The 16728-nt window shown below is 28.2% G+C and overlaps 1 long non-coding RNA gene across 1 annotated transcript; it reads right to left on the reverse strand.

Annotated features, from left to right (window-relative positions):
- Positions 1-2112: 2112 nt before the first annotated feature.
- Positions 2113-2768, reverse strand: LOC109606637 (uncharacterized). The gene is made up of 4 exons (XR_002192111.2): positions 2677-2768; positions 2566-2614; positions 2322-2518; positions 2113-2268 (listed from the first exon to the last, which is right to left on the reverse strand). It is a non-coding gene; the product is annotated as an uncharacterized LOC109606637 (long non-coding RNA).
- Positions 2769-16728: the final 13960 nt, after the last annotated feature.

The following is a 16728-nucleotide window of genomic DNA, read 5'->3' on the forward strand; positions in this document are numbered from 1 at the left end:
ATGATATTTATGAAAAGTGTATTGCAATCAATTATTTTTACAAAAATTAGCCGGCAGATTTAAATTATTTTCTATCATGCATCTAAGGAATTCACATTAAGTTAACAAAGTATACATTTGTAGTTGGATATTTTTACTGTACCTTAACATGTCTGTTCATTTGCATTTAATACATTATGCATTTCAGTGGGATGAATCAAAGAATAGGGTTCAAAGAACTGGCAATTGAAAAATGTATCTTAATTTTCATTTTCATAATGAGATTCAGCAGTTGATCGTGCACGATGAATAGTCAGGATATTTATAATAAATGGTTTATTGACAGTAGTTTTAATTATACGTGACGATTGTACGTACGGACACCTGAGGCAGAATAACGATTTTAAAAACTGAAGTATAAAATCAATCATCAAGATACCATTCACATAATTTGTTATGTTATGTTAAATTGTTAAACCGCATAATTTAAAATATATTAAATAAACAAAATTTGACAATTAGTGCCATTGCCAATATAAATATATTTATTGTGTGTAGTAACAATTTATTTACTCATTTACAGTACGAGAAACAACGTACTTTATAATTTTTTGTTAATTATAATAGATTATGACTATATTTTCTTTTATATCAACAATAAAACATACAATGCATAAAATTTTAAACATATATTTATTAATTTCATTTATCACCAAGAGGTGCAACAATTGTATTATACAAATCTTCAGAATTTTTAATTTTTGAGTTGAACGAATTTTCTTATTCATCATTTCCCAAAAGTTTGCAATAAGGTTGAGATCTGGATTCAGCACTGCCCATTTCAAACCCATATGAAAAATTTCAATACCAGAAAAGCATCAAACGATTACATCTCTAATACCATGTTTAGTATCCAAATATGTACCTTTAATCAAACCTTCTGGTCTCTATACATGCTCTTTTCAGAAAATAACTATATATTCTACTTGATTTTGGTTTATTTTATATGTTCATAGTCGAATTCGATGTGGTCCCGTTGTTCTTCATGAAAATGAACGGTTTCCTGACAGACTTTTAAGAATGCAAGTTAAATGAAAATAGTATAATTTTTTCGTAATTTCAACTACTGTTCAAAAAGGTTCCCGAACGGAGAATTGTACAATTTTTTATTGACATTACTTGTTGCTTCACTAGGTCTATTTCCTCTAAGGACATTGACTACAGATTTCATCTGTAGAAAGTTTTATGGTTTTGGTAATAATGAACTGGATTAAATTTCAAAAGCGCGGGGTTTTCAATGGGGTTAAGATTTGGATTGTGCGCTTGCCATTTCAAAATTGTCACATTATAGTGTTGGAATCATTGCTTCACAAGTTTTGCCGTATGCATGGGTTCATCCATCATGGTGAAAGTGCCATATAATTGACCTGCTGCTTACAGTAGCATTGTATTGCTAAGAATATTGATATACTGACATCTATCTATTATTCCATTAATTTTTCTTAAAAGACTTACTTTAATACCAGAAAAACAAGCCCCAAATCATTACATTTTCTGCACCATGTTCTCTGGACGCCTCATCCAACAAATATCATTAGAATTACACACGTTAAACTTTGTTTCATCAGAAAACATCAGTGTTTCTATTTGGGCCATCAGTTTTTCATGAAAATGAACGGTTTCTTCCCAGATTTTCGAACAAGTAAATTGTTTTCCTTCACACGGCAACAAACCGTATATACTGAAATGTCAATGTCCCCTAGTTCCTTTTTAATATATTCTACTACTCTAAATGGGTCCTGCACGGAGAGTTGTACATTTTTGCCGGTAGTTTTCTTAGGTCAACCTCCTTTCTGTAGAAAAAGTTTGATCTATCTAATTCTAATTGCTTAGAAATATTGCTTAACTCAACCTTATACTTTCATGTTGTAAACTGTTTTAGCTTACATGAACACCATAAGGCATCATTTGAATCAAGTATATGTGAATTGAACCAACTTTTTGCTCATTGAATTTAAAAAACAAATTGTGGGTACTGGTATATGCAATTAATAAAATGCTTCATTTCTTCCAAGAGAATACTTACCTGTAATGTGGTAAACTTATGATTACTTTTAGAAATAAAATAATATATAAAATGTGTTCAAAATGTATTTCATGATTTTAGTCATAGTCGAAATTATATTGTATGTAACATAAAGACGATAAATTTGTATTCCATAATCCCCAACCAAAGCAACCCTCTACAACTGCATATCAATATTCTTACCAGCCAAGGAGGTGACGTGCCTTAAAGAAAGTTTCATTACTGAACCACATCAAAATCACATAAATTTACTTACGGTAAAGAAGAGCAATCTACCCGGAACTTTAACCGGATATGACACGATGTACATCACATTTGCAAATATTAAGTCCATGGTATATGGGTCAGGAGTTATGGGACATTTTATGTTAAAGAGCCAAATAAAGAGGGCAAGGGGAAGTAGTGCACCCAGCATTATAATAATGTACAGTGCTTTCTTAGATTTCTTTCTTCCTGAAACAGTATTTAAAGATTTCGTGTAAGATTTTTTAAAAATTTACCTTGCTCGTTTTCCATTATGAATTTTCGTCGCAGGCAATTCTTGTAAAGCTGTTTTAACAAAGGAATAATAAAGTTAAGTTAATTTTATAAGTTGTCGAACAAATACTTACAGATTAGTACATAGAAGTAATGGATGACGCTAAATTTACAAAAATTTGTATGACAAATTAAATGTCAATGTAACATTGAGCATTCAGTATACAACAATACATTATAATGTTGCTTCTTAATTATAATAATTTGTAATAATTTGATTATTTGGGAGCAAAATTGGATTTTAAAAAATATAATTTGTAATTGTTTTCAGAATCTAGTTAATAAAATCTAATTTGTAGCTGATTAATTACATATTCCAAACAAATAAAATAAAAATAAACGTATATTTCATTAAAAGAGTCTTTATCCATCATTTTAATTAATATCGTTGCCTCTGGAAGTTTCTGGTTAAAAAGACAATTAATTAAAAATTTAAATTTATTCCAGATAAATTGGAATAATATTTTAAAAAAAGGTTTCCATATCTCTAATGTAAAAGTTTTGTAGATATGTTATTGATTGAAACCACAGCTATATCATCAAACAAACAAAAATAACAAGTAATATACCTGCATGTATCTTATAATTAAAGCCATACCTAAAGACTGAACAAAAACGCATTCGTCAGTGGAGGTGCCGGTAAACGCTATTCAAAGTAGACACCAAATAACTTTTTGTTATCGATCATGAAGAGACACGTCTTTATTAACCATGACAAATTGATATTTGTTTGTAGCTTCATAAAAATGAAGGTTATATTCTTCTTGAATATTTAGCTTACCTTCGGTCCAATAATGATGCTTATAATTATATGTACATACCATATAGTTATAAGGTTTTCTGGGTATGTTGTTAAATTATGTGTTTGAGATATACCATATATATTAAATAAACTGACTAACAATTTTTGGTAATGTCTGGTCCTTCCTTAATATAGAAAAATATCCATGATTAATATTATATATTTGTAATGATAACTAACAGTATTGTTGTTTTTTATTACATTAAAACAAAAATATGATTTAAAATATGATATGGTAAAATTCTTCGAAAACTAAATATAGGATTCATGATTCCTTGAGATGTTTTAATCACTTCGATGTGCTCATATACTTGAATTAAGTTTTAATCATGTGCCTCACGTTTTAAGAATATAATAATAATCATCACATGTTTGTTCTTTTAATGAAATATACAAGGCTAAAGTAGTTAATTATCCGGATGATTAAATTGTTTTCAATATACCATTAATTTACATAATAATAACAATATTTATTAGTAATTGTAGGTAAACAAAAAGTTTGCAATAATTGCATTTTGAAGTTGACGTTTAGCCCCCGTAGATGAAAATGATACTTCGGCTACACCGTAAAACATTTAAATTTCTTTCTCGTTAATTTACGATCTTTGATATGCAAACATGTTTTACTTTTCCAAGACTTTTATTATTTCGATTAACGACGTTAACTTAGATGCGGGACCATGTAACTTATCGAGCCGGTGAAGAAATGGTGTAGAAAAAAGTACGACGATTGTATCTTCTTAAATGGTTATTTATGGCCGTTTCAGCCATTCAGCTTTCAGGCCACTTTAAAAATTGTTACTTGTGCAAAAAGGCCACGGCCTTTTGTTATTCATCCCGATAGTCATCGGTAAAATGCGCAATTTTTTTACGATTCGACACGAAATGAGCCGGATTCCGTAAACTATGACTGGACACACTTGAACAGTGAAAGTTTCATCAATTATAAATATTTGAATTTAACACAATCGGCCTTAATTATATTATGTTTGGAGTGACAGGGCGATTTAATCGGTTTATTCGCAAGTGAAGGAAATATTGTTTATGATACCGAACCCACATTTCTCATTGTATTAAGCCGTACGTACGAATTGTAAACATTGGGCGACACGTTACATTTACTTAATTAAAATTATTTATGGTAGGTTGGTCAGGAACAATGTGCGCAATAAATTCAACCGTATCAAAGTTATAAATTGGCAGGGCAGTAAAATTTTAATATTATTTACGCAAACATAGTTTTCACTGTGTTTATAAATATGTCCGTGTGTAGAAGCTTTTATAAAAAATCGCACTTTGAGCTGTATCGGTGTAACACAGTCAAGATAGATTTTATCTGACGGATTAAATATGTGAAGAACTTATTAATTGAGGTTTTAATGCAACATAAAATATTATTTATTTAATTATACAAATGTTAATAATCTTCAACGATTCTTATTATTAGTGTTGAAAAACACCTATAAAACTTTATAAGCCAAATTAATTTTTATTTACCTGAATGAGCCAATTTAATAAATAAAATAATAATAAATTTGAAATGCAATTTGTGTTCATAACAAGTCCTTATTACAATTTGTTTAACAAAATAAATAAAAATCTATTTTAATGATAAATGAAAAAATAGTAATTTGCACACACAAATTAAAATAAAATAGGATTTCATGTTACTATTATTATTATTACTATTATTATTACAAAATGTATAAAATACATTTTTGTTTTAAACTGATAAACATTGAAAAACAAATATATTTGTAAACTTTTACAAAAATATTAATTAAATTTATGTTGTTGTTAGGATTTGTCTGGATGTATGAATAATTAAGTAATTTGCACTAGTACAATGTAATTATACAGATGTAGATAGATGTTGACAATAGCTTCTTATTATTAATAAAATATTTATTAAATTATAATTTGCTTTGTATAAATTAAAAATAATAATTAGTTTTTATTGATGTCTTATGTAAATATGAGAATTTTATGACAAATATTAAATAAAACATACATTTTAATAGTCTTTATTATTATAAAGTATTTATATTTTTTTTGAGTTGATGGATATTGAAAGGTACTTGTATTATTACTACTTCTTGGTTATTTGTACTTGAGGTACTGGTAAATATTTATTTACCAGGAAAGCGTAGTTGTTTTATTATTATTATTTTCTAATTAGGAATAAGCAAGTATTCCAAAATATCAACTGAAAATAGTTTACTTGAATTCATGTTTTACATGTTATAGAATATATAAATATTTTATTATTAATGAAGTAATTGTGTTTCTAAAAATGCTGAAAATTAGTTATACATTTTTTTATTTAAAATATTTATGGAAACATTTTGTTTTATTGATGGATATTGAAAGATATATTTGTAATTAATATACATTTACAGTATTTATGAACATCTTATTCTGTTCTTGTTTACTGGTAAAGTTATTATTTCAATATTTGATTATTTTTCATTTTCTTAGAAGGTTTTAAAAAATAAATATTTTCTTTTCTTACAACAAAATATATGTAAGCTCAAGGTTATTTTATTGTTTCAATTTTTTATAATATTAAAAACACAATAAATATTTTCTTCACTTACACTAGGAGTTATAAATAATAATTTTTAAAAGGTTAATTATTTTAGCCATAATTCTTTTATTCAATGTGAATAATATTAATTTACTATTGTTGCTTTTACAGTATTATAAAAACTACATTCTTATTCTATAAAATCTTACATATATTTTTCTAAAATAAGCTGAACATAAATAAGCAACTTTAATTTTGAAAAGAAGTTAACACTTTGTATAATATCCTTTTTGTTTTATAATTTTTGCCCATCTCCGTGGCATAGACTCGACCATTTTTCAAGCTTCTTGAAATGCTCTGATCAGTTTGTTTAACATCTGTAAAAATGTTTATGTCGAATTTTGTTATAAATTTGATCCTCCACCTAGAGTTGACATGTTGAAATTAAGACAGGCAAGACAAGGTCTTTCATCATTATTTTGGATATGCATTTAGAATTGTTTTCATGTTGAAATACATTTATTAAGAGCATCCTATCTCCAATAGATGGAAGCAAATTGTTGTTTAATATGTGTCTGTACATAAATTAATCTAAGGGGCCTATCCCAGAATAATTGAAGCATAGCATAATTGAATCACCACCATATTTCACTGTGGTTCTATTAAACCTTTTGTGTAGTTTTGCCCCTGTATAATGTTTAACGTAAGTCCCATTTTCACCAAGTTGACTTTAATTTCAGATGACGATAAAATTGGATTGCTTTTTGACATTCGAATTACACACTTATCGATTTATTTGAGTTTTTCGAACTGAGAAAAATATTTTCGTATCTACCACTTGACTAGTTTCCCTAAATTCATTAATAATACGTGACACGATTGACTTATTTAGCCGTAAACTTTTAGATATCTCTTCTTATTTCTCTTCGCCGAATTAAATTTTTCTTACACGATTAAAATTAGATAAACTGGTTGTATAGTAGTCAGATTTTTAATATATTTTAATAAGTTTCTCTAATTATGACCACCACTGTATATAAAATTATTATTATTATAATTCCACATATATTAACTAAATATATTGAAACATCAACTGCATTTAGTTCACTTGAATCATTTGTTGAAAATGCCAGAAACTAGTTCTATAATTATTATATTTTTTAGGAAGATTATTTAAATTGTAAAAATTATTTAAATTGATAAATGATTAACAATAATAATTTGTATAGTGAAAATATAAATAAATTAGAATTTTATAGATTTTTAATATTCATTGATGTTTTATGTAAACATAAGATTTTATGACAAAATTTAATTAAAACAACACGTTAAATGTCTTTTTTATTATTATTATGAAATATTTATCCATATTTTTTTGAGTTGGTAAATATTAACAGAAAGAAGTATAAATACACTGAACATGCTTAATTATATTTTTGTGTACTTACTTAATAATTTAATACGAAATGTGTGTGTATATTCTAACCAAAACCCATTTATCATTTAATATTTTTAATTAATTGGTTATTTACATAAATATACATAATTTTGAAATTAATTGAAAATCAAATATTTATTTCAATTTTGCACGTATTTTGGTAAATACGTATATGTATTTAACATTTTAAAAAACAAATTGACTAAAAAAGCGTATTGGTTTACCCATAAACAAATACGATGAAGTTGGACTCGCCCCCGTAAATGAAAAAACGAATTTATAAACACGCGATTTATACCGAGATCAGTGTGTGAAATCGAAAGTTATTGAGTCTTCACCGAGAAATTTACTTTTTATCGCATCCAAGCATTTTATCCACTACAACTCGACGCAAAAATTAATAACTAGTTTTTACCTGTTGATGTAATATTATGAAAACACCGATTCTCGATACCGTCTCGGCCTTTATGGTAATATTCCCTTCTTTATTGTCGTCGTATTTTATTATTCTACCTGTGTGTGGAGATGTGCATTTTGATAATTGCTGCTTTCAAGGTGTCCATTATTGTGTCCGGGACGTATGTATTTTTTTCCGGAACGCGCTATTTATTATACCTGCAAACAAAGAAGTGGTCGTTGCGTTAACCGAGAAAATTTTCATGCGTTTGACTTTATTGTTTGGCAGGGCGGGCTCATCATAGATATAAATAAACATACGATAATTCGAATTTATCATCCGACATTTTTACAGTCAATAACAAATCGTTTTCTGGTTGATTTTTGACATAAACAACTGGAGAATCATCGAATGATTAAATCATGCGAACATGTAATCACGCATTGTTCTGTCTTGTTGAAAAAAAATGCGGAATTTAAATAAATAACGAAATAAATATATAGTATGCACGTGACTCATATTTATAATCACGTTGATTGGCATTAAATAGAAAACATTCGCAGGTTCAAGGATGGACATTTATTTTTACCTTGAATTATAAATATTAAGCGTAATTAAGCGTATATAAATTATGTATGCGCTCATCAATGAGCTTTTTTCTTAATAGCAACGTTAATTTCTGCCAAGATTGATCATCCAAATCCATTAGCAACGTCATTGTCATTGTTTGTTGAAAGACATCATAGGCACAACATTATTTTCAAATAACTCTTTTGATTCGCAATCGGTATGACTTCCTGAAGCAGTTTGGTATTTAAAAAAAATATGGTATTGATCAAGATTGATTAACATATCGTATTGACAGGCTTAAATTCATTTGATTGCTCTAGTTGGTACAGCTTGCCCTTTATTCCGTGTAATTGTCGTAACTTTCTAATCTGTGCAGTCTGCAGCATCACGCCCTATTTGCTGTATAATATATTTGTATCAAAAAATCACCGTGAATAATTGTAGGTCAAACATAACTCATGTGTTCATGCAATCCAATAATTGTCGGACATTTAAATGAAGCGGCGTAGCTGATTCGATTAGTTTCTACACTTTGGTTGATATTTGCTTTCGGTTCGTTTTAGTGGGAGCATCCTCGATATGGATAGAGAAACAGGAATACGTCGAGATTCCTAATTTATGGTTACATAATCATTTTGTGGCGGTAACAAACATAACGGGTAATTTAATATACGGTACTTCATTAAATTTAGTTACTCCTCTTACGCTATTATTAACGTTCAATTATACGTATCCACCAAACTAAGAAATAATTCGTAATAATTGCTAAGTGGAGACTAAGTTGTACTCTAACTATTTTACCCAGGGAACAACAGGAAATGATGAATCAAGTTAATTAAACGTAATGTTTTCCTAAAGTTGATAGTAGTTAATCATACATAGCCCTAACTGAGACTCTTCGATTCTGCCGATTCACTCTAAGATAATAGTGGCTCTGGAACAGTAGTAGATGCATTATTTCAATGATGATATATTGAAATTTATAATGTATCAATAGAAACCCAGTAATTGTTGATCAATATTTTAATAATAATTCCATCTTTCGATAAAAGTAGAGTTATTGTCCAAAGTCAAACAAGGTAAAAGTGAAGTGAAGTGAATTGACACAGTAATACACTGCTCGTCAAAATTAACCCACAATTTTATTTTTTAATTTTTTAATTTTTTATATTTTTTAATATAAAATTTTATTTAAAATCCTGAAAATAATTTACTTCAAAAAATTATATATTTTTTAAAGTAAATATAATAAAATGAATCTTCCTCCTCTGATATTAATTACAACTTGACACCGATCTCTCATGTTAAAATTAATGACCGAATTTAGTCTTGAGACATTACATTCCAAATTTAGTTCAATCTTAAAAAAGTCTGGTTCGGAAGTTGTCTCAGGCTCTCAGAGTTTTAGGTCTGGACTTCTGGGAGGCCAAACCATTGTTGTTTCGACGTCTTGAAGATATTGTTACATCACTTTGCTACGTGCAGTATGGCAACATTAAATTATTCCCAACAAGTGGTGCAAATGGAATAATATGATTTATAAAATCTCCATAATATACTGATGTGTGTACCCTATTTCATCTATCGTACTAGTATAAGACTCATCAGAAAATAATACTTATCTCAATCTTTGTTATTTGACGCAATATGTATGTTCTCGTGTCTCCTTCTAATTGTTGCTTGCATTACTTTAAAGTTACAGCCGTACCCAAATTCAGTTAGCACAGAAGAACTAACTAATGTGGAAAACCATCATCATAGTTTGTAACTCGTTCTTTATCCTCTCAGAATTCTGGAGATTGTTGACTGGTTCACAGCCATTGAACCAACTTAGAATGAGTGTAACCTTCTTAATGAAGGGTCTTGTGCAGTCAGCTTTAGGTACAATTTTGCATTTGTTGTCGATACGAAAATAACAAATAAAACTTAAAACTACTATGATATTTAGAAAATACCCAGGAAAATCACATTGACATAGGATTGAAATAAAAAACGTGTATATGTTTTTATAATTCTATTGAATTGAACCAATAAAGATTATCACTTTAAAAATTAAACAAAATTTGTTTATTTATTCTTTATCAAATTAGACGTAAATTTTTTATTTTAATCTGAGATTTATTTTAGAAAATATTTATTACAATTATATTTAATAATATATAAATAAATAAAAAATAATAAAAAATTACATCCTGAAGAATCTTGGATTATATAAGATCAAAATTTATAAAAATCATTTAAAAAATTAATAAATTATCTTATAAAACTATAAGAATAATTAAAAGTTTTGACTATAACGTTAGATAAAAGTAAGCCATTGCCCAAGGATAAGTAACCTGAACAATAATATTTAATATATTACAAATGAAATTTGTTTTATTTAAAATTTTTGCAATTAATAATTTCCATACCATAATATTAGTTAAAAAAGAATATACATAAAATTAATTTATTAATTGGAATTATAATATTTAATACATTCCAAATGGTACATTATTAAAATACTAAAAAAATACACATAAAATAAATTCGATAAATTGATAGTAATGTTAAAAATAACCTCATAGGTGTAAACTATTAAGTTATAGCATTTTCTAATGACATAAATATAAACAGGAAAGAATTGGTAGCCGGAATCTTTTTGGACCTTACAAAAGGTAGCTACAATATTGGACAGTCTTCTTGAGACAGTAAACAAATTAAAATTTCTCAAGAAGGTATAATTGGCACATTGTTTTTTGTTATATTTATAAACAACATTGTAAATAATATAAACTGTAGCATCCAGAATTATGATGATGGTAATCACCTCCAAAAATTGAATTAATGACAAAAGCTGTCTTATCCATTTTGAATGTAGAAAAAACTAATATAATTTTGTTCGAAACTATTTTACTTAATATACACTACGAAGTATAAAACTTTAACAACATTGTACTCATTTTCATCATAAGTTTCTAGGACCTGATGAGCGTCTTACCTAGAACTCACATATAGTATACCATAAAATTAAGAGTACCACTAGAAAACTTTTAATCAATACTTCGTTATTTATTATTTGTAGCAAATGATATTTTTTAGTTCAAAAAGATGTATACACTTAAAAATCAATGAGTGAGTTTTCAACATTTAATATTTAAAGCATTAATATTTATGCACAAGCCAACATAGAACGGCAATATATGAGAAGGGTTGTATATACTCTGTTTGAAATCTTTTTAGCAAGCTATCTCATCAGATAAAGTGCATCCCAAGTTTAAGTCTGAATTTGATTGATGACCGCATTCATCAATTGATTTTCGCAGCTGTATTTTGTCTTTTCAAATGTTACTTTCTCAATCTACTAGTTTTATGAAAATTATATATACATTTATACTTTTATCATCAAATTATAATAGATATTAAAATACATTTATCCACGGCTGGCTGGCTGGCTCACAAAACTTACAATTCGAAGTTTTGATTTTAAGTCTGGATAAAAGTAAGTCACTGACATGTTGTTAATCTGAATTAGAACAATAAAATTAAAATAAGCTTGTAAACTTATTTTAATCACTTCTCAGCTACTATTATCAAATAGTGGTCATTTCAATTGTTGATTTAAATTTGTGACCTCGTGACAGATTTTATCATATCTATTTGTGTACATTTTGTTAAATAAGGTTAAGTGTCAAGAAATTTGAATGCAGGTTTGCTGTTATCGGAAATCTTTTACAGTACATGTATAAGAATATGGTTACTAGCTGGTGATGCCAAGCCGAAAAGACAATATTCCATATCCATGAGAAAAGAATATTATATTAAAACGATTTTGGTATTGAAATATTAAATCTTGCATTGACAATAAAAAGTTTATAAATATTCACCATTTAGCACAACGAGTTTTTACCTTAACCGCAATTTATAACATGACATTCTCGTCTCATTTTCATGCAACAGCTCCTCTATAAAACACCATAACATTCATGATTTTTACATTCTCCAATCTGTAAATGTATAAATCTATTGTGTAAATGTGCAGCACCGGGTTAGTATTAACCGTCATTTGTAGTCAAAACGAGAATGGTGTAATGTATTCTGGAGTCATCTCGGATAAAATACAGGTTGTATTCGGAATTGTCGGTACTTAAACGTTACCGTACATATGTCGTGAACATTTGGCTCGGGCATTTATAGTGAATTTTAATTAGAATTTAATCGTACCAGAAAATATGACAAGATGGTGGCACGAAGGCCTTCTTCATTTGTTGCCTCTAACACAGAAGCGAACAACCGTTGTTCTTTCACTTTTATACACCGCAGATAGAAAAATATTAATTTGATTTTATAGTTTTTTTACTAGAAGACTATAGACTACCAGAGAAGATCACACAGAAACATCATCTAATCAAGCCCGTTTGAGAGTATACGAACTGTCATAAAAGGCTCTAAGTATAACAAATAATTAACATTCAACTTACAATACTACATCGGATAATAAAACATTCCGCGTAGAACTCACCTTTGTTTCGCTCGAAAGACATTGATTTACAATTTCAGTGGCATATAGGCAACGTAATGGAAAGACAATGAGGTTTTATCTCGGTTTCCTGCAACTTTTAATGGCCAAGTTCACACGTGTTTTTATACGTGAACACGCATACACGAACGTTTTTATTAATGAAAGCATAACATTCCGGAATGGAGTGACTCAATAACTACAAAACACATAATCTGTACACCCAGTGTATGCAAGATAACGAATCCAATATATATTCGATTGCGTGATTTACGATGATCGTAAAACGTTCCCATAAAGAACAATACTGCAAGAGAATGAAAACGAACGTTTATTGTAGGCTTAAAAGTTTTTTATACAAGTGTTGGCCATAAACGACAACGTATAAAAATAAGGAAAGTCACTGATCTCTGGTCAATAGTACTTTGGATGAAAGAGTCTGTGAAAGTCTTCTTTGTTAATAAACGGTTTGTGTGTATTTTCTTTCTTAATTCTGTTTTTTGGTCGTCTAAAGTGTGGTCCTTTTGGAAAGCATTTAATTTTGGAACCTCCTGAAACCTGAGCTTGAAATAGATGAACTGTCACGGTATCTTACACATCCAAGGAACATGAAAAACAGGAATTCTTTCTCAATTTTGATTTCTGATTTTCAGACATGTAGTCTATTTGCCTAGCATCTAATTTTGGAATTCTCAGTAACCTGTGGTTGAGATAGATAAGGTGTCACAGAATATTATACATCCAAGGAGCATGAAAAATAAGAATTCTAAAGGACATATATTTTTTTTATTAAAATAAATATTTGGGTAATGAATTGAATAAACCAATTACTCATTTTTCAAGACGTTTTGTAAGCTTAATTCCAATTAACGTGGGAACATCAAAAGGAAGGACGGTTCGGAACGTTTAATTCGAATTAAGAGCCTTCCATTCAATAAAAATTTATTGCTTAATATGAACACCGAAGAAAGGTTAAACACAAGGAAGATTTATTTATATCGTTCACGCGGAAGAAAGAAGTTTTATTGCTTGGTATTGGTAAATCGTGATGATATTTAGATTTATTGCCGGCAACAAGCTCTAAATTGGACCAAAAATATAACCCGGTCTATAAATAAAATAAACAAGCCAACATATGCATAATTATTAAGGGAAACTTAAACGTTACATTTTTCCGACGACCTGTAAAATTTCATTCAAGTGTAAGCAGTTTTAGTGGAAAAAATAATCAAAGCAGTAACATCCTGCCCCAAAAAGCGTAGTTCCTCATTAGTGTACACGTTTTCATTAATATTCTGCAACATTTTTTTCGATAAAAATATCTTTTTTATTTAAATTCGTTCTCGTTTCTTGTGCTCACTCGATATAGATACAAGTGTGCGTGGTTCGCATGTCGAATGCCTGTGCATTTTGTACCGGCTGGATGGACCACGTTTGGTTTGAGTTAAAGAAAGGGTGTGTAAGAAACCTGATAATATATGCACGTAGCGGCTCGGCCAGGCCAGTCAAAGACCCCCCGACTTCCTGCAAGGCGCATTTGGCAATGCACACTTTGTACGATTTATACTCGGCTACTGACACCGGTGAGATTTAACATTCGCGTCCTTGATTTGAAGGATATGTATGAATTTGGTTATCAATATTTTAGGTTAGGATAAAAAGTTCAAATTGTTGTATTTAAGTATAATAGCTAGTACATTATTGGAAGAAGTAAAGCAATTTTAAATAGCAAATAATATATATACAAATCTAATATAATTTATACCAATTATGAAAACACTGTATTCTAACATATCGGTGAATATTTCTTGTATTAAAAATAATTCTTTTACAAATCAAAAAACTAAATATTCGGCTGACAAAAAGTACAAATGTCACTAATATCTACAAAATCGACAATAATTTTTAGTAAACTGAGTTAATATAATGCCTCATGAAAAAATATTATCTTCCGAATTAAAGTCACGAATTGTATCGTTCGATTGCAATGCGTGTTTTACAAAAATTTTCAAGATTTGGAACTGGAAAACCAAGAAAAACCAACAGGTTTGAGGATAAACAAAGTTTCTTCTACTCCAAAAAATATCCTTTCCCGAGTTCCAGCAAAATAAAAGGTCTACTTGGGACAACTTGGAATTAATGTTTCTCAAAGTAATCTAAGATTACTACAAGAGGGTCTTCATGCGAGTAGGCCAGCCAAAAAACCACTACTATCAGAAAAAAACAGGCGAGATTAATCCGGTTAGCTGTAATGGTATTTTATATGTAAAGGCGACCTATTCATGAAAGGGTTAACCCAAAGTTTACCATACCCACTGTTAAACACGACGACGGGTCGGTAATGGTATGGGTTTCGGGATTTGGAATGGGTCCTCTCCTTTGTTTAGACGGTATCATCAAGAAATATTGAGGAACAACGTGGTATCGTATTCAGATAAAATTATGCCACTAAAACACTATTTTGAACAAGATAATGACCCGAAGCAAACTTATACAACAAATATTTGAGCCAGTGGCCAGGGAAAAAATTAATGTTATGCACTGACCATGTCAATTTCCCGATCTAAACTCCATTGAAGGTAGTGAAATTAGTGAACATCAAAATAAGACTTAGAGTCAGCAAAATTTATTCACGATTCTGCAAGAGGTCTGCCAAAATATAGATCCAAATATTATTGAGCACCTGTTACTTTCTATGGAAAAAAGGTGTGCGGAAGTTATTCATAATCTTGGGAGTTTAACATACATTAGTGTAGAACTAAATGAAATACTAATTACAAATTATTTGTAGTAATAAAACTTTAAATAGCATAAGTTGCTCTACTTTTTGCCAGCCTAAAACAAATAATCATCAATAAAATTAAATTCTTTAATTTTTTTATTGTTTAACTATGTAATTGTTAAATTTATAAAGGAAAGTTAATTTTTAATATATATTTTTTTGAACATAATAACCAGAACAAAAATTATTTGAATTTTAAAAAAATTGCTCTAAAAGAGTGTTAATCAATCTTACAGAGATGACATAAATAATTATTATAAAATCAAACAAAAATTAATTTTCGCACGTATAAATAATACTTGTGAGTTTATTGTTATACATAATGTGAAATATTTCAATTATTGTAATTTAAATTAATCAACGTATAAATCAGGTTTAATTATATTTCTTAATAAATAAGAATTCTTAAATATTTTACTTAATAATAAATCATGTGACATAATTAATTCATTAATCACATATTTGTCATAATCAATTCCAAATTATAATTTTATTAGATGACATTACTGTGCCTAAAATTCCAATAATTTTTTAATTGATTATATTTTAAATTTAGATATGACGAGTTTGTTAAGAACGAGGAGGTTTTTAACTAAGATGTAACTATTTATTTTTTATAGTTATTATTAATTAGGTCGAATGTTGAAATGTTTAATGAACTTGCAAAATTAGTTTTATGCATTAATTATATTTTCGAATATTAAATTATTATATACAATAAAATATATAGAATAAAAAAAGAAATTAAAATATAGAATTTTATTTTCTTAATTTATTACACACCATTTTTATTCATTTTCGATTTCAGCTGATAATTAAAACGAAAAAATAAATATTTAATTAATTTATTTGATTTTTTATCATACTTACCTTGTAACTTATTTTAAAAATAAAAAAATATATATTTTTAATTTATAATTGAAAATTTTATACTAATAAAAACTAAGTATTTCTATCAATCAAGTGATAGAGAAAAAGTTAATACTTTAACCAATTTGTAGTATTAAATGACTGAAATTTTATTATGAATTGAAATAATTTTAATTTATATTATTATACTTAAGTAGATTTATTATATAACATATATAGGTATATTTAAATAAAGGACACAA

Source organism: Aethina tumida, chromosome 1 (genome assembly GCF_024364675.1).
Source record: "Aethina tumida isolate Nest 87 chromosome 1, icAetTumi1.1, whole genome shotgun sequence".
NCBI lineage: Eukaryota > Metazoa > Arthropoda > Insecta > Coleoptera > Nitidulidae > Aethina > Aethina tumida.